Source organism: Hyla sarda, chromosome 11 (assembly GCF_029499605.1).
Source record: "Hyla sarda isolate aHylSar1 chromosome 11, aHylSar1.hap1, whole genome shotgun sequence".
NCBI classification, from domain to species: domain Eukaryota; kingdom Metazoa; phylum Chordata; class Amphibia; order Anura; family Hylidae; genus Hyla; species Hyla sarda.
Window position 1 is genome coordinate 78,646,020 of NC_079199.1, and position 25,675 is coordinate 78,671,694.

The window sequence follows — 25,675 nt, forward strand, 5'->3', positions numbered from 1 at the left end:
ACCCCAGTAGTAAGTTAATAACATGTGGAGGAGGTTTGTTACAGTGTTTCACCCCAGTAATAAGTTATTAACATTAGGAGGTTTGTTACAGTGTGTCACCCTAGTAGTAATAAGATTACATGGGCAGGAGGTTTGTTACTTTGTGTCACCCCAGTAGTAAGGAGATTAAATAAGGAGGTTTGTTACAGTGTGTCACCCCAGTAGTAAGGAGATTACATGTGGAGGGGGTTTGTTACTTTGTGTCACCCCAGTAGTAAGGAGATTACATGAGGAGAGGTTTGTTACAGTGTGTCACCCCGTAGTAAGGAGTTTACATGAGGAGGGGTTTTGTTACAGTGTGTCATCCCAGTAGAAAGGAGATTGCACGAGGAGAAGGTTTGTTACAGTGTTTCACCCCAGTAGTAAGTTAATAACATGTGGAGGAGGTTTGTTACAGTGTTTCACCCCAGTAATAAGTTATTAACATTAGGAGGTTTGTTACAGTGTGTCACCCTAGTAGTAATAAGATTACATGGGCAGGAGGTTTGTTACTTTGTGTCACCCCAGTAGTAAGGAGATTAAATAAGGAGGTTTGTTACAGTGTGTCACCCCAGTAGTAAGGAGATTACATGTGGAGGGGGTTTGTTACTTTGTGTCACCCCAGTAGTAAGGAGATTACATGAGGAGAGGTTTGTTACAGTGTGTCACCCCGTAGTAAGGAGTTTACATGAGGAGGGGGTTTGTTACAGTGTGTCACCCCAGTAGAAAGTTAATAAAATGAGGATGAGGTTGGTTATAGTGTGTCACCACGGTAGTATGGATATGACATGAGGATGAGGTTTGTTACAGTGTGTCACCCCAGTAGTAAGGAGATTACATAAGGAGAAGGTTTATTACAGTGTATCACCCCAGTAGTAAGGAGATTACATGAGGAGGGTGTTTGTTACAGTGTGTCACCCAAGTAGTAAGGAGATTACATGGGGAGTAGGTTTGTTACTGTGTGTCACCCCAGTAGTAAGTTAATAACATGAAGATGGGGTTTGTTACAGTGGGTCCACCTAGTAGAAACGAGATTACATGAGGAGAAGTTTTGTTACAGTGTGTCACCCCAGTAATACGTTAATAACATGAGGAGGTTTGTTACAGTGTGTCACCCAAGTAGAAAGGAGATTACATGAGGAGAAGTTTTGTTACAGTATGTCACCCCAGTAGAAAGGAGAATACATGAGGAAAAGGTTTGTTACAGTGTGTCACCCTAGTAGTAAGTTAATAACATGTGGAGGAGGTTTGTTACAGTGTATCACCCCAGTAGTAATAAGATTACATGTGGAGGAGGTTTGTTACAGTGTGTCACCCTAGTAGTAATAAGATTACATGGGCAGGAGGTTTGTTACTTTGTGTCACCCCAGTAGTAAGGAGATTAAATAAGGAGGTTTGTTACAGTTTGTCACCACAGTAGTAAGGTGATTACATGAGGAGGGCGTTTGTTACAGTGTGTCACCCCAGTTGTAAGGGAGATTACATGAGGATGAGGTTTGTTACAGTGTGTCACCCCAGTAGTTAGGAGAAAAAATGAGGAGGAGGTTTGTTACAGTGTGTCACCCAAGTAGTAAGGAGATTACATGGGGAGTAGGTTTGTTCCTGTGTGTCACCCCAGTAGTAAGTTAATAACATGAAGATTGGGTTTGTTACAGTGGGTCACCCCAGTAGTAAGTTAAAAATATAAGAATGGGGTTTGTTACAGTGTGTCACCCCAGTCGTAAGGTGATTACATGACAAGGTTTTTTTTTTTTTTTTTTTACAGTTTGTCACCCAGTAGTAAGTTAATAATATGAGGATGGGGTTTGTTACAGTGTGTCACCCCAGTAGTTAGGAGAAAAAAAATGAGGAGGAGGTTTGTTACAGTGTGTCACCCAAGTAGTAAGGAGATTACATGGGGAGTAGGTTTGTTACTGTGTGTAACCCCAGTAGTAAGTTAATAACATGAAGATGGGGTTTGTTTCAGTGGGTCAACCCAGTAGAAATGAGATTACATGAGGGGAAGTTTTGTTATAGTGTGTCACCTCAGTAGTAAAGAGATTACTTGATGAGGAGGTTTGTTACAGTGTGTCACCCCAGTAATAAGTTAATAACGTGAGGAGGTTTGTTACAGTGTGTCATCCCAGTAGAAAGGAGATTGCACGAGGAGAAGGTTTGTTACAGTTTGTCACCCCAGTAGTAAGTTAATAACATGTGGAGGAGGTTTGTTACAGTGTGTCACCCCAGTAGTAAGGAGATTACATGATGAGAAGGTTTGTTACAGTGTGTCACCCCAGTAATAAGTTATTAACATTAGGAGGTTTGTTACAGTGTGTCAACCCAGTCGTAAGGTGATTACATGACAAGGTTTTTTTTTTTTTTTTTACAGTTTGTCACCCAGTAGTAAGTTAATAATATTAGGATGGGGTTTGTTACAGTGTGTCACCCCAGTAGTTAGGAGAAAAAAATAAGGAGGAGGTTTGTTACAGTGTGTCACCCCAGTCGTAAGGTGATTACATGACAAGGTTTTTTTTTTTTTTTTTTACAGTTTGTCACCCCAGTAGTAAGTTAATAACATGAAAATGGGGTTTGTTTCAGTGGGTCACCCCAGTAGAAACGAGATTACATGAGGGGAAGTTTTGTTACAGTGTGTCACCCCAGTAGTAAAAAGATTACATGATGAGGAGGTTTGTTACAGTGTGTCACCCCAGTAATAAGTTAATAACATGATGAGGTTTGTTACAGTGTGTCACTCCAGTAGAAAGGAGATTACATGGGCAGGAGGTTTGTTACTTTGTGTCACCCCAGTAGTAAGGAGATTAAATAAGGAGGTTTGTTACAGTGTGTCACCCCAGTAGTAAGGAGATTACATGAGGAGGGGGTTTGTTACTTTGTGTCACCCCAGTAGTAAGGAGATTACATGAGGAGAGGTTTGTTACAGTGTGTCACCCCGTAGTAAGGAGTTTACATGAGGAGGGGTTTTGTTACAGTGTGTCATCCCAGTAGAAAGGAGATTGCACGAGGAGAAGGTTTGTTACAGTGTTTCACCCCAGTAGTAAGTTAATAACATGTGGAGGAGGTTTGTTACAGTGTTTCACCCCAGTAATAAGTTATTAACATTAGGAGGTTTGTTACAGTGTGCCACCCTAGTAGTAATAAGATTACATGGGCAGGAGGTTTGTTACTTTGTGTCACCCCAGTAGTAAGGAGATTAAATAAGGAGGTTTGTTACAGTGTGTCACCCCAGTAGTAAGGAGATTACATGTGGAGGGGGTTTGTTACTTTGTGTCACCCCAGTAGTAAGGAGATTACATGAGGAGAGGTTTGTTACAGTGTTTCACCCCGTAGTAAGGAGTTTACATGAGGAGGGGGTTTGTTACAGTGTGTCACCCCAGTAGAAAGTTAATAAAATGAGGATAAGGTTGGTTATAGTGTGTCACCCCGGTAGTATGGATATGACATGAGGATGAGGTTTGTTACAGTGTGTCACCCCAGTAGTAAGGAGATTACATAAGGAGAAGGTTTATTACAGTGTATCACCCCAGTAGTAAGGAGATTACATGAGGAGGGTGTTTGTTACAGTGTGTCACCCAAGTAGTAAGGAGATTACATGGGGAGTAGGTTTGTTACTGTGTGTCACCCCAGTAGTAAGTTAATAACATGAAGATGGGGTTTGTTACAGTGGGTCCACCCAGTAGAAACGAGATTACATGAGGAGAAGTTTTGTTACAGTGTGTCACCCCAGTAATACGTTAATAACATGAGGAGGTTTGTTACAGTGTGTCACCCAAGTAGAAAGGAGATTACATGAGGAGAAGTTTTGTTACAGTATGTCACCCCAGTAGAAAGGAGAATACATGAGGAAAAGGTTTGTTACAGTGTGTCACCCTAGTAGTAAGTTAATAACATGTGGAGGAGGTTTGTTACAGTGTATCACCCCAGTAGTAATAAGATTACATGTGGAGGAGGTTTGTTACAGTGTGTCACCCTAGTAGTAATAAGATTACATGGGCAGGAGGTTTGTTACTTTGTGTCACCCCAGTAGTAAGGAGATTAAATAAGGAGGTTTGTTACAGTTTGTCACCCCAGTAGTAAGGTGATTACATGAGGAGGGCGTTTGTTACAGTGTGTCACCCCAGTTGTAAGGGAGATTACATGAGGATGAGGTTTGTTACAGTGTGTCACCCCAGTAGTTAGGAGAAAAAATGAGGAGGAGGTTTGTTACAGTGTGTCACCCAAGTAGTAAGGAGATTACATGGGGAGTAGGTTTGTTCCTGTGTGTCACCCCAGTAGTAAGTTAATAACATGAAGATTGGGTTTGTTACAGTGGGTCACCCCAGTAGTAAGTTAAAAATATAAGAATGGGGTTTGTTACAGTGTGTCACCCCAGTCGTAAGGTGATTACATGACAAGGTAATGGGCACCCTTATAGCCATTTCTGCTTCACTACGTGTCAAAGGTCTACAGGCATGGAAGCCTGTCAGGGGACTGTTTCAAAGGCTTCATTCGGGGACCGCCCTGCCCTGGGTGGGGTACATGAACCAGCCCTTTCCCCCTGTAAAATACCAAGGGAGAAACCTGAAGGTTCGTCCCCAGGGGAGCCCGCGCTTGTCCCTGGCGTACCCTGAGAGAGTGGCCGAGTACGGGCTCCCCTGGGGACGAGCCTCCTTGGCGGACCGCCCGCCTATGTATTCTTACTAGCCTGATGCTTCTGCTCCCCGCAACCCTGGGGTCCGCGTCACCGATCCTGTGCCCAAGGATGGCGCGCCCTACCTGGGTACAGGGACCGGCGCCTCCCGCCCTTATAGCCTTCTCTAGTTCTCTGTGTGTCAAAGTCTACAGGCATGGAAGACCCTTACAGAGGCCTTGCCCGTGTTCTGTTGACCCTCCTGTGCATTTGGACTCGCATCTGCCCCTGGCCGACAACCTGGAATTTTTAATTTCACCTCCGGAGGGCCTGAGTGCCTTGGTGGACCGCCCGCCAATGTTTGCCGACTCGCCCGACGCTTCTGCTCCCCGTCGCCTTGGGGTCCGCATCACCGATCCTGTGCCCAAGAACGGCATGCCCTGCCTGGCTACAGGGACCCGCGCCTCCCTGCCTTATAGCCTCTCTGGTTCTCTGCGTGTCAAAGGTCTACAGGCATGGAAGCGTGTCAGGAGACTGTTACAAAGGCTTTGCTCAGGGACCGCCCAGCCCCGGGTGGGGTACATGAACCAGCCCATTCCCCTTGTAAAATGCCAAGGGAGAAACCTGAAGAATCGTCCCCAGGGGAGCCCGCGCTCGGCCCTTGCGTACCCTGAGAGAACGGCTGAGTACGGGCTCCCATGGGGATGAACCTCCTCGGCGGACCGCCCGCCGATGTTTGCCGACTCGCCCGACGGTTCTGCTTCCCGACACTGGGGGGTCCGTATCACCGATCCTGTGCCCAAGGATGGCGCGCCCTGTCTGGGTACAGGGACCTGCGCCTCCTGCCCTTATAGCCATTTCTGGTTCTCTACGTGTCAAAGGTCTACAGGCATGGAAGCCTGTCAGGGGACTGTTTCAAAGGCTTCGCTCGGGGACCGCCCTGCCCTTGGTGGGGTACATGAACCAGCCCTTTCCCCCTGTAAAATACCAAGGTTCGTCCCCAGGGGACCCCGCGCTCGGCCCTGGCGTAACCTGAGAGAGCGGCTGAGTACGGGCTCCCCTAAGGATGAACCTCCTCGACGGACCGCCCACCGATGTTTGCCGACTCGCCCGACGCTTCTGCTCCCTGACGCTGGAGGGTCCGCATCACTGATCCTGTGCCCATGGACGGCACGCCCTGTTTGGGTACAGGGACCCGCACATCCCTCCCTTATAGCCTCTCTGGTTCTCTGCGTGTCAAAGGTCTTCAGGCATGGAAGCCTGTCAGAGGACTGTTCCGGAGGTTTCGCCGGGGACCACCCAGCCCTGGGCTGGGTACATGAACCAGCCCAATCCCCCTGGAAAATACCAAGGGAGAAACCGGAAGGTTCGTCCCAGGGGAGCCCGCGTTCGGCCCTTGCATACCCTGAGAGAACGGCTGAGTACGGGCTCCCGTGGGGATGAACCTCCTCGGCGGACCGCCCGCCGATGTTTGCCGACTCGCCAGACGGTTCTGCTCCCCGACGCTGGGGGGTCTGCATCACCGATCCTGTGCCCAAGGATGGCGCGCCCTGTCTGGGTACAGGGACCTGCGCCTCCCGCCCTTATAGCCATTTCTGGTTCTCTACGTGTCAAAGGTCTACAGGCATGGAAGCCTGTCAGGGGACTGTTTCAAAGGCTTCGCTCGGGGACCTCCCTGCCCTGGGTGGGGTACATGAACCAGCCCAATCCCCCTGTAAAATACCAAGGGAGAAACCTGAAGGTTCGTCCCCAGGAGAACCCGGGCTCGGCCGTGGCGTAACCTGAGAGAGCGTCTGAGTACGGGCTCCCCTGGGGATGAACCTCCTCGGCAGACCGCCCGCCGATGTTTGCCGACTCGTCCGACGCTTCTGCTCCCTGACGCTGGGGGGTCCGCATTACTGATCCTGTGCCCATGGACGGCACGCCCTGTCTGGGTACAGGGACCCGCGCCTCCCTCACTTATAGCCTCTCTGGTTCTCTGCGTGTCAAAGGTCTTCAGGCATGGAAGCCTGTCAGGGGACCGTTCCGGAGGTTTCGCCCGGGGACCACCCAGCCCTGGGCTGGGTACATGAACCAGCCCAATCCCCCTGGAAAATACAAAGGGAGAAACCGGAAGGTTCGTCCCCAGGGGAGCCCGCGCTTGTCCCTGGCGTACCCTGAGAGAGTGGCCGAGTACGGGCTCCCCTGGGGACGAGCCTCCTTGGCGGACCGCCCGCCTATGTATTCTTACTCGCCTGATGCTTCTGCGTCACCGATCCTGTGCCCAAGGACGGCGCGCCCTGCCTGGGTACAGGGACCGGCGCCTACCCCCCCTTATAACCTTCTCTGGTTCTCTGTGTGTCAAAAATCTACAGGCATGGAAGACCCTTCCAGAGGCCTTGCCCTTGTTCTGTTGACCCTCCTGTGTATTTGGACTCGCATCTGCCCCTGGCCGACAACCTGGAATTTTTTATTTCGCCTCCGGAGGGCCGGGGTGCCTTGGTGGACCGCCCACCAATGTTTGCCGACTCGCCCGACGCTTCTGCTCCCCGTTGCCAGGGGGACCGCGTCACCGATCCTGTGCCCAAGGACGGCACGCCCTGCCTGTGTACAGGGACCCGCGCCTCCCACCCCTTATAGCGTCTCTGGTTCTCTGCATGTCAAAAGTCAACAGGCATGGAAGCCTTTCAGGGGACCATTCCAGAGGTTTCACCCGGGGACAGCCCTGCCCCGGTTCGGGTACGTGAACCATCCCAATCCCCTTGGAAAATATCAAGGGAGAAACCAGGGGTTCGACCCCAGGGGAGCCCGCGCTCGGCCCTGGCGTACCCTGAGAAAGCAGCCGGACGGCTTGCTCTCCTGCTATTCTGAGGCAGGTGGCCGTTCAAAGGTACCAACTCGTGATGCTGCGATACAGTTTTATGAACGCACTCGGACATACCACTCGGACATGCCCAGCTCATGGAACTGTGAGCTGGATTCAGCTTTCAAATCCGATCTCATACTGGTTCTCAGTTTTTCAATTATTGTTAGGCATGGAAGTCAGTCAGGGGACCCTTCAGGAGGACTTGCCCAGGTAAGGTTGACCTTCCTGGGCACATGGACCCACACCTCCCCCTGGCCTATAACCAGGAATTTGACATTTTTTTATTTCGGGTATTACATGATGAGATTTGTTACATTGTGTCACCCCAGTTGTAAGGAAGATCCATGAGGAGGAGGTTTGTTACAGTGTGTGTGTCACCCCAGTAATTAGGAGAAAAATCATGAAGAGATTTTTTACAGAGTGTCAACCCAGTAGTAATAGATTACATAAGGAGGAGGTTTGTTACAGTGTGTCACCCTAGTAGTAAGGAGATTACACGGGGAGAAGGTTTGTTACAGTGTGTCACCCCAGTAGTAGGAGTTTACATGAGGAGGAGGAGGTTTGTTACAGTGTGTTACCCCAGTAGTAAGCTGATTACATGATGAGAAGGTTTGTTACAGTGAGTCACCCCAGTAATAAGTTAATAACATGAGAAGTTTTGTTACAGTGTGTCACCCCAATAGTAAGGAGATTAGATGAGTAGGGGGTTTGTTACAGTGTGTCACCCCAGTAGTAAGGTGATTACATAATGAGAAGGTTTGTTACTGTGAGTCACCCCAGTAATAAGTTAATAACATGAGGAGATTTGTTACAGTGTGTCACCCCAGTAGAAAGGAGATTACATGATGAGGAGGTTTGTTACAGTGTGTCACCCCAGTAATAAGTTAATAACATGAGGAGGTTTGTTACAATGTGTCACCCCAGTAGAAAGGAGATTATATGATGAGAAGGTTTGTTACAATGTGTCATCCCAGTAGTAAGGAGATTACATGAGGATGGGGTTTGTAATGGTGTGTCATCCCAGTAGTAAGGAGATTACATGATGAGAAGGTTTGTTACAGTGTGTCACCCCAGTAGTAAGGAGATTACATGATGAGAAGGTTTGTTACAGTGTGTCACCCCAGTGATAAGTTAATAACATGAGGAGGTTTGTTACAGTGTGTCACCCCAGTAGAAAGGAGATTACATGAGGGGAAAGTTTGTTGCAGTGTGTCACCACAGTAGTAAGGAGATTACAGGAGGAGGGGGTTTGTTACAGTGTGTCACCCCAGTAGTAGGTTAATAATATAAGAATGGGGTTTGTTACAGTGTGTCACCCCAGTCGTAAGGAGATGACATGAGGAATTTTTTTTTTTACAGTATGTCACCCAGTAGTAAGTTAATAATATGAGGATGGGGTTTGTTACAGTGTGTCACTCCAGTATTTAGGAGATTACATGGGGAGTAGGTTTGTTACAGTGTGTAACCCCAGTAATAAGTTAATAACATGATGAGGTTTGTTACAGTGTGTCACCCCAGTAGAAAGGAGATTACATGTGGAGAAGTTTTGTTACAGTGTGTCACCCCAGTAGAAAGGAGATTACATGTGGAGGAGGTTTATTACAGTGTGTCACCCCAGTAGTAATAAGATTACATGTGGAGGAGGTTTGTTACAATGTATCACCCCAGTAGAAAGGAGATTACATGAGGAGAAGGTTTGTTACAGTGTGTCACCCCAGTAGTAAGTTAATAACATGTGGAGGAGGTTTGTTACAGTGTGTCACCCCAGAAGTAATAAGATTACATGTGGAGAAGGTTTGTTACAGTGTGTCACCCCAGTAGTAATAAGATTACATGTGGAGGAGGTTTTTTACAGTGTATCACCCCAGTAGAAAGGAGATTACATGAGAAGGTTTGTTACAGTGTGTCACCCCAGTAGTAAGTTAAGAACATGTGGAGGAGGTTTGTTACAGTGTGTCACCTCAGTAGTAATAAGATTACATGTCGAGGAGGTTTGTTACAGTGTGTCACCCTAGTACTAATAAGATTACATGGGCAGTAGGTTTGTTACAGTGTGTCACCCCAGTAGTAAGTTAATAATATAAGAATGGGGATTGTTACAGTGTGTCACCCCAGTCGTAAGGAGATGACATGATGAGTTTTTACAGTTTGTCACCCAGTAGTAAGTTAATAATATGAGGATGGGGTTTGTTACAGTGTGTCACCCCAGTAGATAGGAGAAAAAATGAGGAGGAGGTTTGTTACAGTGTGTCACCCAAGTAGTAAGGAGATTACATGGTGAGTAGGCTTGTTACTATGTGTCACCCCAGTAGTAAGGTAATAATATGAAGATGGGGTTTGTTACAGTGGGTCACCCCAGTAGAAAGGAGATTACATGATGAGGAGGTTTGTTACAGTGTGTCACCCCAGTAATAAGTTAATAACATGAGGAGGTTTGTTACAATGTGTCACCCCAGTAGAAAGGAGATTATATGATGAGAAGGTTTGTTACAATGTGTCATCCCAGTAGTAAGGAGATTACATGAGGATGGGGTTTGTAATGGTGTGTCATCCCAGTAGTAAGGAGATTACATGATGAGAAGGTTTGTTACAGTGTGTCACCCCAGTAGTAAGGAGATTACATGATGAGAAGGTTTGTTACTGTGTGTCACCCCAGTGATAAGTTAATAACATGAGGAGGTTTGTTACAGTGTGTCACCCCAGTAGAAAGGAGATTACATGAGGGGAAAGTTTGTTGCAGTGTGTCACCACAGTAGTAAGGAGATTACATGAGGAGGGGGTTTGTTACAGTGTGTCACCCCAGTAGTAAGTTAATAATATAAGAATGGGGTTTGTTACAGTGTGTCACCCCAGTCGTAAGGAGATGGCATGAGGAGTTTTTTTTTTTTTTACAGTATGTCACCCAGTAGTAAGTTAATAATATGAGGATGGGGTTTGTTACAGTGTGTCACTCCAGTATTTAGGAGATTACATGGGGAGTAGGTTTGTTACAGTGTGTCACCCCAGTAATAAGTTAATAACATGATGAGGTTTGTTACAGTGTGTCACCCCAGTAGAAAGGAGATTACATGAGGAGAAGTTTTGTTACAGTGTGTCACCCCAGTAGAAAGGAGATTACATGTGGAGGAGGTTTGTTACAGTGTGTCACCCCAGTAGTAATAAGATTACATGTGGAGGAGGTTTGTTACAATGTATCACCCCAGTAGAAAGGAGATTACATGAGGAGAAGGTTTGTTACAGTGTGTCACCCCAGTAGTAAGTTAATAACATGTGGAGGAGGTTTGTTACAGTGTCACCTCAGTAGTAATAAGATTACATGTCGAGGAAGTTTGTTACAGTGTGTCACCCTAGTACTAATAAGATTACATGGGCAGTAGGTTTGTTACAGTGTGTCACCCCAGTAGTAAGTTAATAATATAAGAATGGGGTTTGTTACAGTGTGTCACCCCAGTCGTAAGGAGATGACATGATGAGTTTTTTTTTTTTTACAGTTTGTCACCCAGTAGTAAGTTAATAATATGAGGATGGGGTTTGTTACAGTGTGTCACCCCAGTAGATAGGAGAAAAAATGAGGAGGAGGTTTGTTACAGTGTGTCACCCAAGTAGTAAGGAGATAACATGGTGAGTAGGCTTGTTACTATGTGTCACCCCAGTAGTAAGGTAATAATATGAAGATGGGGTTTGTTACAGTGGGTCACCCCAGTAGAAACGAGATTACATGAGGTGAAGTTTTGTTACAGTGTGTCACCCCAGTAGTAATTAGATTACATGATGAGAAGGTTTGTTACAGTGTGTCACCCCAGTAGAAAGGAGATTACATGAGGGGAAGGTTTGTTACAGTGTGTCACTCCAGTAGTAAGGAGATTACATGAGGAGGGGGTTTGTTACAGTGTATCACCCCAGTAGTAAGTTAATAATATAAGAATGGGGTTTGTTACAGTGTTTCACCTCAGTCGTAAGGTGATTACTTGACAATGTTTTTTTTTTTTTACAGTTTGTCACCCAGTAGTAAGTTAATAATATGAGGATGGGGTTTGTTACAGTGTTTCACCCCAGTAGTTAGGAGAAAAAAATGAGGAGGAGGTTTGTTACAGTGTGTCACCCAAGTAGTAAGTTAATAACATAAAGATGGGGTTTGTTTCACCCCACAGAGCCCCCAGGAAAGGCAGGGGAGAGATGCCGTCGCTGCCTGCTTCTCGCCCCCTACCTTTCCTGTGGTCTAGAGCCCTGCTTTCTCTCCAACTGCTATCGGCGCCGCTGCCCCTTCTCTCCCCCTGGCTATTGGTGGCAATGGGGCAGCGGCACCGATAGCCAGGGGGAGATAAGGGGTAGCGGCACCCATTACCGGCGCCGCTGCCCCGTTGCCTCCCCCATCCCTAGTTGTATAATTACGTGTTGCCGGGGTCGAGTCCGTGCTGCTTCAGGCCTCCGGTGTGCGTCCCCTGCATCATTGCTATACGTTGCGAGACGCAATGACGAGTGACGTCTCTCGTCATTGTGCCGCGCCATGCAAAGCATAGCAACAACGGAATGCACACCGGAGGCCTGAAGCAGCGCTGACCCGACCCCAGCAACAGGTAATTATACAACCGGGGATGGGAAAGGCAATGGGGCAGCGGCACCGGCAATGGGTGCCGCTGCCCCTTCTTTCCCCCTGTCTGTCGACGCCGCTGCATCCATTGCGGTCGCCGTTTCTCTCCCCCTGGCTATCGGCGCCGGCAATGGGGCAGCGGCTCTGATAGCCAGGGGGAGAGAAGTGGCAGCAGCGCCGATAGCAGGGGTAACCATCAAAAACTCATACTGTTTTCACTTTGCCAAGTTATCGGACAACCTGGCCCCAAAATTATGGATTATAAAAGGATAGCAGCATAAGGGAAAAATACACATTTTGAACCCAAAATCCCATTTGAGATTTTAAGTTCAAAATACAGGCCTACCTCCTCCCCATCAGCCTGCCTGTCCATCTCCAAAAATACCCTTTTTAATAATTAAACGCTCCTCCTTTGCATTGAAAAAAGCAAAAAAAGATGCCAGATGCGGCCATCCTTTCATCCATTTGTCCTTCTGCATCTATTTTCCCAAACCATGCACTCATACTGTAATTATGTCGCCAAGTAATTAGACTACCTGGCCCAAAAATTATGGATTATAAAAGGATAGCAGCATTAGTGAAAAATACACATTTTTAACCCAAAAACCCATTTGAGTTTTTAAGTTCAAAATACAGGCCTACCTCCTCCCCATCAGCCTGCCTGTCCATCTCCAAAAATACCCTGTTTTAATAATTATGCACTCTTTATTTGCTTTGGAAAAACAAACAGTTAAGTTGCCATATGCTGCTATCCTTTCATCGATTTGTGCTTCTACACCTATGTTCCCAAACCATCATACACTCATACTGTTTTCACTTTGCCAAGTTATCGGACTACCTGGCCCCAAAATTATGGATTATAAAAGGATAGCAGCATAAGGGAAAAATACACATTTTGAACCCAAAAACCCATTTGAGTTTTTAAGTTCAAAATACAGGCCTACCTCCTCCCCTACAGCCTGCCTGTCCATCTCCAAAAATACCCTTTTTAATAATTATAAGCTCCTCCACTGCATTGAAAAAAATCAAACAGTAAACTTGCCATATGCGGCCATCCTTTCATCGAATTGTGCTTCAACACCTATGTTCCAAAACCATCATACACTCATACTGTTCTCACTTTAACAAGTTATCGGAGTACCTAGCCCCAAAATTATGGATTTTAAAAGGATAGCAGCATAAGGGAAAAATACACATTTTGAACCCAAAAAACATTTCAAAATACAGGCCTACGTCCTCACCTTCAGCCTGCCTGTCCATCTCCAAATATACCCTTTTTAATAATTTTACGCTCCTCCTTTGCATTAAAAAATTGCAAACAGTAAAGTTGCCATATGCAGCCATCCTTTCATCCATTTGTCCTTCTGCACCTATTTTCCAAAACCATGCACTCATACTGTTATCATGTCGCCAAGTTATTAGACTACCTGGCCCAAAAATTATGGATTATAAAAGGGTAGCAGCATAAAGGAAAATTACAGTATTTATCGGGGTGTACCACGCACCGGCCTATAACACGCACCCTCATTTTACAAAGGATATGTGGGTAAAAAATTTTTTTTACCCAAATATCCTTCATAAAATGAGGATGCGTGTGTGTGCATGTGTATACCCCGATACACTGCTTCTCACCCCACAGAGCCCCCAGGAAAGGCAGGGGAAGAGAGGCCGTCGCTGCCTTCTTCTCTCCCCCTGCCTTTCCTGGGGTCTAGGGCCCTGCTACCGCCGCTTCTCTCCCCCTGCTATCGGCGCCGCTGCCCCTTCTCTCCCCCTGGCTATCGGTGCTGCTGTCCCATTGCCAGCACCGATTGCCAGGGGGAGAGAAGCGGCGTCGGCAATGGGGCAGCGGCATCGATAGCCAGGAGGAGATAAGGGGCAGCGGCACCCATTGCCGGCGCCGCTGCCCCGTTGCCTACCCCATCCCTAGTTGTATAATTACCTGTTGCCGGGGTCGGGTACGCGCTGCTTCAGGCCTCCGGTGTGCGTCCCCTGCATCATTGCTATGCGTTGCGAGACGCAATGACGAGTGACTACTCTCGTCATTGCGCCGCGCCATGCAAAGCATAGCAACGACGCAGGGAATGCACACCGGAGGCCTGAAGCAGTGCTGACCCGACCCTAGCAACAGGTAATTATACAACCGGGGATGGTGGAGGCAACGGGGCAGCGGCACCGGCAATGGGTGCCGCTGACACTTCTTTCCCCCTGTCAGTCGACGCCGCTGCCCCATTGCCGGCGCCGTTTCTCTCCCCCTGGCTATCGGCGCCGGCAATGGGGCAGCGTCTCTGATAGCCAGGGGGAGAGAAGGGACAGCAGCGCCAATAGCAGGGGTAACCATCATACAATCATACTGTTTTCACTTTGCCAAGTTATCGGACAACCTGGCCCCAAAATTATGGATTATAAAAGGATAGCAGCATAAGGGAAAAAGACACATTTTGAAGCCAAAAACCCATTTGAGTTTTTAAGTTCAAAATACAGGCCTACCTCCTCCCCTACAGCCTGCCTGTCCATCTCCAAAAATACCCTTTTTAATAATTATACGCTCTTCCTTTGCATTGAAAAAAAGCAAACAGTAAAGTTGCCATATGCAGCCAACCTTTCATCCATTTGTCCTTCTACACCTATTTTCCGGCACCTATTTTCCGAAACCATGCACTCATACTGTTATCATGTTGCCAAGTTATTAGACTACCTGGCCCAAAAATTATGGATTATAAAAGGGTAGCAGCATAAGGGAAAATTACCGTATTTATCGGGGTGTACCACGCACCGGCCTATAACACGCACCCTCATTTTACCAAGGATATTTGGGTAAAAAAAGTTTTTTACCCAAATATCCTTCATAAAATGAGGGTGCGTGTGTGTGCATGTGTATACCCCGATACACTGCTTCTCACCCCACAGAGCCCCCAGGAAAGGCAGGGGGAGAGAGGCCATCGCTGCCTGCTTCTCTCCCCCTGCCTTTTCTGGGGTCTAGAGCCCTGCTACCGCCGCTTCTCTCCCCCTGCTATCGGCGCCGCTTCCCCTTCTCTCCCCCTGGCTATCGGTGCCGCTGTCCCATTGCCAGTGCCGATAGCCAGGGGGAGAGAAGCGGCACCGGCAATGGGGCAACGGCACCGATAGCCAGGGGGGATAAGGGGCAGCGGCACCCATTGCCGGCGCCGCTGCCCCGTTGCCTCCCCCATCCCTAGTTGTATAATAACCCTGTTGCCGGGGTCGGGTCCGTGCTGCTTCAGGCCTCCGGTGTGCGTCCCCTGCATCATTGCTATGCGTTGCGAGACGCAATGACGAGTGACGTCTCTCGTCATTGCGCCGCGCCATGCAAAGCATAGCAACGACACAGGGAATGCACACCGGAGGCCTGAAGCAGCGCTGACCCGACCCCAGCAACAGGTAATTATACAACCGGGGAGGGGGAGGACACGGGGCAGCGGCGCCAGCAATGGGTGCCACTGCCTCTTCTTTCCCCCTGTCTGTCATCGACGCTGCCCCATTGCCGGCGCCGTTTCTCTACCTCTGGCTATCGGCGCCGGCAATGGGGCAGCGGCACTGATAGCCAGGGGGAGAAAAGGGGCAGCAGCGCCGATAGCAGGGGTAACCATCATACACTCATACTGTTTTCACTTTGCTAAGTTATCGGACAACCTGGCCCCAAAATTATGGATTATAAAAGGATAGCAGCATTAGTGAAAAATACACATTTTGAACCCAAAAACCCATTTGAGTTTTTAAGTTCAAAATACAGGCCTACCTCCTCCCCTACAGCCTGCCTGTCCATCTTCAAAAATACAGTTTTTAATAATTATACACTCTTCGTTTGCTTTGGAAAACAAACAGTTAAGTTGCCATATGCTGCTATCCTTTCATCGATTTGTGCTTCTACACCTATGTTCCCAAACCATCATACACTCATACTGTTTTCACTTTGCCAAGTTATCGAACAATCTGGCCCCAAAATTATGGATTATAAAAGGATAGCAGCATAAGGGAAAAATACACATTTTGAACCCAAAAACCCATTTGAGTTTTTAAGTTCAAAATACAGGCCTACCTCCTCCCCTACAGCCTGCCTGTCCATCTCCAAAAATACCCTTTTTAATAATTATACGCTCCTCCTTTGTATTGGAAAAAAGCAAACAGTAAAGTTGCCAGATGCGGCCATCCTTTCATCCATTTGTCCTTCTGCATCTATTTTCCCAAACCATGCACTCATACTGTTATTATGTCGCCAAGTAATTAGACTACCTGGCCCCAAAATGATGGATTATAAAAGGATAGCAGCATAAGGGAAAAATACACATTTTGAACCCAAAAACTCATTTGAGTTTTTAAGTTTAAAATACAGGCCTACCTCCTCCCCTACAGCCTGCCTGTCCATCTCCAAAAATACCCTTTTTAATAATTAAACGCTCCTCCTTTGCATTGAAAAAAAGCAAACAGTAAAGTTGCCATATGCGGCCATCCTTTCATCGAATTGTGCTTCAACACCTATGTTCCAAAACCATCATACACTCATACTGTTCTCACTTTAACAAGTTATCGGAGTACCTAGCCCCAAAATTATGGATTTTAAAAGGATAGCAGCATAAGGGAAAAATACACATTTTGAACCAAAAACCCATTCAAAATACAGGCCTACGTCCTCACCTTTAGCCTGCCTGTCCATCTCCAAATATACCCTTTTTAATAATTTTACGCTCCTCCTTTGCATTGAAAAAAAGCAAACAGTAAAGTTGCCATATGCAGCCATCCTTTCATCCATTTGTCCTTCTGCACCTATTTTCCGAAACCATGCACTCATACTGTTATCATGTCGCCAAGTTATTAGACTACCTGGCCCAAAAATTATGGATTATAAAAGGGTAGCAGCATAAGGGAAAAATACACATTTTGAACCCAAAAACCCATTTGAGTTTTTAAGTTCAAAATACAGGCCTACCTCCTCCCCTACAGCCTGCCTGTCAATCTCCAAAAATACCCTTTTTAATAATTATACGCTCCTCCTTTGCATTGAAAAAAAGCAAACAGTAAAGTTGCCAGATGCGGCCATCCTTTCATCCATTTGTCCTTCTGCATCTATTTTCCCAAACCATGCACTCATACTGTTATTATGTCGCCAAGTAATTAGACTACCTGGCCCAAAAATTATGGATTATAAAAGGATAGCAGCATAAGGGAAAAATACACATTTTGAACCCAAAAACCCATTTGAGTTTTTAAGTTCAAAATACAGGCCTACCTCCTCCCCTACAGCCTGCCTGTCCATCTCCAAAAATACCCTTTTTAATAATTATACGCTCCTCCTTTGCATTGAAAAAAAGCAAACAGTAAAGTTGCCAGATGCGGCCATCCTTTCATCCATTTGTCCTTCTGCATCTATTTTCCCAAACCATGCACTCATACTGTTATTATGTCGCCAAGTAATTAGACTACCTGGCCCAAAAATTATGGATTATAAAAGGATAGCAGCATTAGTGAAAAATACACATTTTGAACCCAAAAACCCATTTGAGTTTTTAAGTTCAAAATACAGGCCTACCTCCTCCCCTACAGCCTGCCTGTCAATCTCCAAAAATACCCTTTTTAATAATTATACGCTCCTCCTTTGCATTGAAAAAAAGCAAACAGTAAAGTTGCCAGATGCGGCCATCCTTTCATCCATTTGTCCTTCTGCATCTATTTTCCCAAACCATGCACTCATACTGTTATTATGTCGCCAAGTAATTAGACTACCTGGCCCAAAAATTATGGATTATAAAAGGATAGCAGCATTAGTGAAAAATACACATTTTGAACCCAAAAACCCATTTGAGTTTTTAAGTTCAAAATACAGGCCTACCTCCTCCCCTACAGCCTGCCTGTCAATCTCCAAAAATACCCTTTTTAATAATTATACGCTCCTCCTTTGCATTGAAAAAAAGCAAACAGTAAAGTTGCCAGATGCGGCCATCCTTTCATCCATTTGTCCTTCTGCATCTATTTTCCCAAACCATGCACTCATACTGTTATTATGTCGCCAAGTAATTAGACTACCTGGCCCAAAAATTATGGATTATAAAAGGATAGCAGCATAAGGGAAAAATACACATTTTGAACCCAAAAACCCATTTGAGTTTTTAAGTTCAAAATACAGGCCTACCTCCTCCCCTACAGCCTGCCTGTCCATCTCCAAAAATACCCTTTTTAATAATTATACGCTCCTCCTTTGCATTGAAAAAAAGCAAACAGTAAAGTTGCCAGATGCGGCCATCCTTTCATCCATTTGTCCTTCTGCATCTATTTTCCCAAACCATGCACTCATACTGTTATTATGTTGCCAAGTAATTAGACTACCTGGCCCAAAAATTATGGATTATAAAAGGATAGCAGCATTAGTGAAAAATACACATTTTGAACCCAAAAACCCATTTGAGTTTTTAAGTTCAAAATACAGGCCTACCTCCTCCCCTACAGCCTGCCTGTCAATCTCCAAAAATACCCTTTTTAATAATTATACGCTCCTCCTTTGCATTGAAAAAAAGCAAACAGTAAAGTTGCCAGATGCGGCCATCCTTTCATCCATTTGTCCTTCTGCATCTATTTTCCCAAACCATGCACTCATACTGTTATTATGTCGCCAAGTAATTAGACTACCTGGCCCAAAAATTATGGATTATAAAAGGCTAGCACCATAAGGGAACATTACCGTATTTATCGGGGTGTACAACTTCAAGAGGCCTTGCCCGTGTTGTGTTGACCCTCCTGTGCATTTGGACTCGCATCTGCCCCTGGCCGACAACCTGGAATTTTTAATTTCGCCTCCGGAGGGCCGGGGTGCCTTGGTGGACCGCCCGCCAATGTTTGCCCACTCGCCCGACGCTTCTTCTCCCCGTCGCCAGGGGTCCGCATCACTGATCCTGTGCCCAAGGACGGCACGCCCTGCTTGCGTACAGGGACCCGTGCCTCCCACCCTTATAGCCTCTCTGGTTCTCTACGTGTCAAAGGTCTACAGGGGACTGTTTCAGAGGCTTCACCCGGGGACCGCCCAGCCCCTGGTCGGGTACATGAACCAGCCCTTTCCCCCTGTAAAATACCAAGGGAGAAACCTCAAGGTTCGTCCCCAGGGGAGCCCGCGCTCTGTCCTGGCGTACCCTGAGAAAGCGGCTGAGTACGGGCTCCCCTGGGGATGAACCTCCTCAGAGGACCGCCCGCCGATGTTTGCCGACTCGCCCGCCGCTTCTGCTCCCCGACGCTGGGGGGTCTTCATCACTGATCCTGTGCCCAAATACAGCACACACTGTCTGGGTACAGGGACCCACGCCTCCCGCCCTTATAGCCTTCTCTGGTTCTCAGCGTGTCAAAACTTACAGGCATGGAAGACCCTTCCAGAGGCCTTGCCTGTGTTCTGTTGACCCTCCTGTGAATTTGGACTCGCATCTGCCCCTGGCCGACAACCTGGAATTTTTAATTTCGCCTCCGGAGGGCCGGGGTGCCTTGGTGGACCGCCCGCCAATGTTTACCGACTCACTCAACGCTTCTGCTCCCCGTCACCAGGGGATCCGCGTCACCGATCCTGTGCCCAAGGACGGCACGCCCTGCCTGTGTACAGGGACCCGTGCCTCCCGCCCCTTATAGCGTCTATGGTTCTCTGCATGTCAAAAGTCAACAGGCATGGAAGCCTTTCAGGGGACCCTTCCAGAGGACCCTTCCTGCGTGTCAAAGGTCTACAGGCATGGAAGCTTGTCAGAGGACTGTTACAAAGGCTTTGCTCAGGGACCGCCCAGTTCAGGTGGGGTACATGAACCAGCCCATTCCCCCTGTAAAATACCAAGGGAGAAACTTGAAGAATCGTCCCCAGGGGAGCCCGCTTTAGGCCCTTGCGTACCCTGAGAGAACGGCTGAGTATGGGAGTACAGGGCTGGGTGGTCCCAAGGCGAAAAATCCGGAACGGTCCCCTGACAGGCTTCCATGCCTTGCGTACCCTGAGAGAACGGCTGAGTACAGGCACCCGTTGGGATGAACCTCCTCGGCGGACCGCCGGCCGATGTTTGCCGACTCGCCCGACAATTCTGCTCCCGAACGGACCGCCGAGGAAATTCATCCCCAGATGAGCCCGTACTCGGCCGCTCTCTCAGGTTACGCCAGGGCCGAGCGCGGGGTCCCCTGGGGACGAATCTTCCGGTTTCTCCCTTGGTATTTTCTAGGTGGATTGGGCTGGTTCATGTACCCAGCCCAGGCCTGGGTGGTCCCAGGGCGAAACCTCCGGAACGGTCCCCTGACAGGCTTCCATGCCTGAAGACCGTTGACACGCAGAGAACCAGAGAGGCTATAAGGGAGGGAAGCGCGGGTCCCTGTACCCAGACAGGGAGTGCCGTCCATGGGCACAGGATCAGTGATGCTGACCCCCCAGCGTCAGGGAGCAGAAGCGTAGGGCGAGTCGGCAAACATCGGCGGGCGGTCCGCCGAGGAGGTTCATTCCCACCGGAGCCCGTACTCGGCCGCTCTCTCAGGTTACGCCAGGGCCGCGACACTGATCCTGTGCCCATGGACGGCACGCCCTGTCTGGGTACAGGGACCCGCGCCTCCCTCCCTTATAGCCTCTCTGGTTCTCTGCGTGTCAAAGGTCTTCAGGCATGGAAGCCTGCCAGGGGACCGTTCCGGAGGTTTCGCCCGGGGACGAACCAGCCCAATCCCCCTGGAAAATACCAAGGGAGAAACCGGAAGGTTCGTCCCCAGGTTAGCCCACGCTCGGCCCTCGCATACCCTGAGAGAACGGCTGAGTACGGGCTCCCGTGGGGATGAACCTCCTCGGCGGACCGCCCGCCGATGTTTGCCGACTCGCCTGACGGTTCTGCTCCCCGACGCTGGGGGGTCTGCATCACCGATCCTGTGCCCAAGGATGGCGTGCCCTGTCTTGGTACAGGGACCTGCGCCTCCCGCCCTTATAGCCATTTCTGGTTCTCTACATGTCAAAGGTCTACAGGCATGGAAGCCTGTCAGGAGACTGTTTCAAAGGCTTCGCATGGGGACCGCCACGCCCTGGGTGGGGTACATGAACCAGCCCTTTCCCCCTGTAAAATACTAAGGGAAAAACCTGAAGGTTCGTCCCCAGGGGACCCCGCGATTGGCCCTGGCGTAACCTGAGAGAGCGGCTGAGTACGGGCTCCCCTGGGGATGAATCTCCTCGGCGGACCGCTCGCCTATGTATTCTTACTCGCCTGATGCTTCTGTTCCCCGCAACCCTGGGGTCCGCGTCACCGATCCTGTGCGCAAGGACGGCGCGCCCTACCTGGGTACAGGGACCGGAGCCTCCCGCCCTTATAGCCTTCTCTGGTTCTCTGTGTTTCAAAAGTCTACAGGCATGGAAGACCCTTACAGAGGCCTTGCCCGTGTTCTGTTGACCCTCCTGTGCATTTGGACTCGCATCTGCCCCTGGCCGACAACCTGGAATTTTTTATTTCGCCTCCGGAGGGCCGGGGTGCCTTGGTAGACCGCCCACCAATGTTTGCCGACTCGCCCGACGCTTCTGCTCCCCGTCGCCAGGGGGTCCGCGTCACCAATCCTGTGCCCAAGGACGGCACGCCCTGCCTGTGTACAGGGACCCGTGCCTCCCACCCCTTATAGCGTCTCTGGTTCTCTGCATGTCAAAAGTCAACAAGCATGGAAGCCTTTCAGGGGACCCTTCCAGAGGTTTCACCGGGGGACAGCCCTGCCCCGGTTCGGGTACCTTAACCATCCCAATCCCCTTGGAAAATATCAAGGGAGAAACCAGGGGTTCGACCCCAGGGGAGCCCGCGCTCGGCCCTGGCGTACCCTGAGAAAGCAGCCGGACGGCTTGCTCTCCTGCTATTCTGAGGCAGGTGGCCGTTCAAAGGTACCAACTCGTGATGCTGCGATACAGTTTTATGAACGCACTCGGACATACCACTCGAACATGCCCAGCTCGTGGAACTGTGAGCTGGATTCAGCTTTCAAATCCGATCTCATACTGGTTCTCAGTTTTTCAATTATTGTTAGGCATGGAAGTCAGTCAGGGGACACTTCAGGAGGACTTGCCCAGGTAAGGTTGACCTTCCTGGGCACATGGACCCACACCTCCCCCTGGCCTATAACCAGGAATTTGACATTTTTTTATTTCGGGTATTACATGATGAGATTTGTTACATTGTGTCACCCCAGTTGTAAGGAAGATCCATGAGGAGGAGGTTTGTTACAGTGTGTGTGTCACCCCAGTAATTAGGAGAAAAATCATGAAGAGGAGATTTGTTACAGAGTGTCAACCCAGTAGTAAGGAGATTACATAAGGAGGAGGTTTGTTACAGGTGTCACCCTAGTAGTAAGGAGATTACACGGGGAGAAGGTTTGTTACAGTGTGTCACCCCAGTAGTAGGAGTTGACATGAGGTGGAGGAGGTTTGTTACAGTGTGTTACCCCAGTAGTAAGCTGATTACATGATGAGAAGGTTTGTTACAGTGAGTCACCCCAGTAATAAGTTAATAACATGAGAAGTTTTGTTACAGTGTGTCACCCCAATAGTAAGGAGACTATATGAGTAGGGGGTTTGTTACAGTGTGTCACCCCAGTAGTAAGGTGATTACATAATGAGAAGGTTTGTTACTGTGAGTCACCCCAGTAATAAGTTAATAACATGAGGAGATTTGTTACAGTGTGTCACCCCAGTAGAAAGGAGATTACATGATGAGGAGAAGTTTTGTTACAGTGTGTCACCCCAGTTGTAAGGAGATTACATGATGATGAGGAGTTTTGTTACAGTGTGTCACCCCAGTTGTAAGGAGATTACATGATGAGGAGGTTTGTTACAGTGTGTCACCCCAGTAATAAGTTAATAACATGAGAAGGTTTGTTACAATGTGTCACCCCAGTAGAAAGGAGATTATATGATGAGAAGGTTTGTTACAATGTGTCATCCCAGTAGTAAAGAGATTACATGAGGATGGGGTTTGTAATGGTGTGTCATCCCAGTAGTAAGGAGATTACATGATGAGAAGGTTTGTTACAGTGTGTCACCCCAGTAGTAAGGAGATTACATGATGAGAAGGTTTGTTACAGTGTGTCACCCCAGTGATAAGTTAATAACATGAGGAGGTTTGTTACAGTGTGTCACCCCAGTAGAAAGGAGATTACATGAGGGGAAGGTTTGTTGCAGTGTGTCACCCCAGTAGTAAGGAGATTACATGAGGAGGGGGTTTGTTACAGTGTGTCACCCCAGTAGTAAGTTAATAATATAAGAATGGGGTTTTTTACAGTGTGTCACCCCAGTCGTAAGGAGATGACATGAGGAGGTTTTTTTTTTTTTTACAGTATGTCACCCAGTAGTAAGTTAATAATATGAGGATGGGGTTTGTTACAGTGTGTCACTCCAGTATTTAGGAGATTACATGGGGAGTAGGCTTGTTACTGTGTGTCAACCCATTGGTAAGTTAATAATATGAAGATGGGGTTTGTTACAGTGGGTCACTCAAGTAGAAACGAGATTACATGAGGTGAAGTTTTGTTACAGTGTGTCACCCCAGTAATAAGTTAATAACATGATGAGGTTTGTTACAGTGTGTCACCCCAGTAGAAAGGAGATTACATGAGGAGAAGTTTTGTTACAGTGTGTCACCCCAGTAGAAAGGAGATTACATGTGTAGGAGGTTTGTTACAGTGTGTCACCCCTGTAGTAATAAGATTACATGTGGAGGAGGTTTGTTACAGTGTATCACCACAGTAGAAAGGAGATTACATAAGGAGAAGGTTTGTTACAGTGTGTCACCCCAGTAGTAAGTTAATAACATGTGGTGGAGGTTTGTTACAGTGTGTCACCTCAGTAGTAATAAGATTACATGTGGAGGAGGTTTGTTACAGTGTGTCACCCTATTACTAATAAGATTACTTGGGCAGTAGGTTTGTTACAGTGTGTCACCCCAGTAGTAAGTTAATAATATAAGAATGGGGTTTGTTACAGTGTGTCACCCCAGTCGTAAGGAGATGACACGATGAGTTTTTTTTTTTTTACAGTTTGTCACCCAGTAGTAAGTTAATAATATGAGGATGGGGTTTGTTACAGTGTGTCACCCCAGTAGATAGGAGAAAAAAGGAGGAGGAGGTTTGTTACAGTGTGTCACCCAAGTAGTAAGGAGATTACATGGGGAGTAGGCTTGTTACTATGTGTCACCCCAGTAGTAAGGTAATAATATGAAGATGGGGTTTGTTACAGTGGGTCACCCCAGTAGAAACGAGATTACATGAGGTGAAGTTTTGTTACAGTGTGTCACTCCAGTAGTAATAAGATTACATGATGAGAAGGTTTGTTAGAGTGTGTCACCCCAGTAGAAAGGAGATTACATGAGGGGAAGGTTTGTTTCAGTGTGTCACTCCAGTAGTAAGGAGATTACATGACGAGGGGGTTTGTTACAGTGTATCACCCCAGTAGTAAGTTAATAATATAAGAATGGGGTTTGTTACAGTGTTTCACCCCAGTCGTAAGGTGATTACTTGACAATGTTTTTTTTTTTTTTTTTACAGTTTGTCACCCAGTAGTAAGTTAATAATATGAGGATGGGGTTTGTTACAGTGTGTCACCGCAGTAGTTAGGAGAAAAAAATGAGGAGGAGGTTTGTTACAGTGTGTCACCCAAGTAGTAAGTTAATAACATAAAGATGGGGTTTGTTTCACCCCACAGAGCCCCCAGGAAAGGCAGGGGGAGAGATGCCGTCACTGCCTGTTTCTCTCCCCCTGCCTTTCCTGTGGTCTAGAGCCCTGCTTTCTCTCCCCCTGCTATCGGCACCGCTGCCCCTTCTCTCCCCCTGGCTATCGGTGCCGCTATCCCATTGCCAGCGCCGATAGCCAGGGGGAGAGAAGCGGTGCCGGCAATGGGGCAGCGGCACCGATAGCCAGGGGGAGATAAGGGGCAGCGGCACCCATTGCCGGCGCCGCTGCCCCGTTGCCTCCCCCATCCCTAGTTGTATAATTACGTGTTGCCGGGGTCGGGTCCGTTCTGCTTCAGGCCTCCGGTGTGCGTCCCCTGCATCATTGCTATGCATTGCGAGACGCAATAACGAGTGACGTCACTCGTCATTGCGCCGCGCCATGCAAAGCATAGCAACGACGCAGAGAATGCACACCGGAGGCCTGAAGCAGCGCTGACCCGACCCCAGCAACAGGTAATTATACAGCCGGGGATGGGGGAGGCAACGGGGCAGCGGCACCGGCAATGGGTGCCGCTGCCCCTTCTTTCCCCCTGTCTGTCGACGCCGCTGCCCCATTGCCGTCGCCGTTTCTCTCCCCCTGGCTATCGGCGCCGGCAATGGGGCAGCGGCTCTGATAGCCAGGGGGAGAGAAGGGGCAGCAGCGCCGATAGCAGGGGTAACCATCATACACTCATACTGTTTTCACTTTGCCAAATTATCGGACAACCTGGCCCCAAAATTATGGATTATAAAAGGATAGCAGCATAAGGGAAAAATACACATTTTGAACCCAAAAACTCATTTGAGATTTTAAGTTCAAAATATAGGCCTACCTCCTCCCCTTCAGCCTGCCTGTCCATCTCCACAAATACCTTTTTTTAATAATTATACACTCTTTGTTTGCTTTGGAAAAACAAACAGTTAAGTTGCTATATACTGCT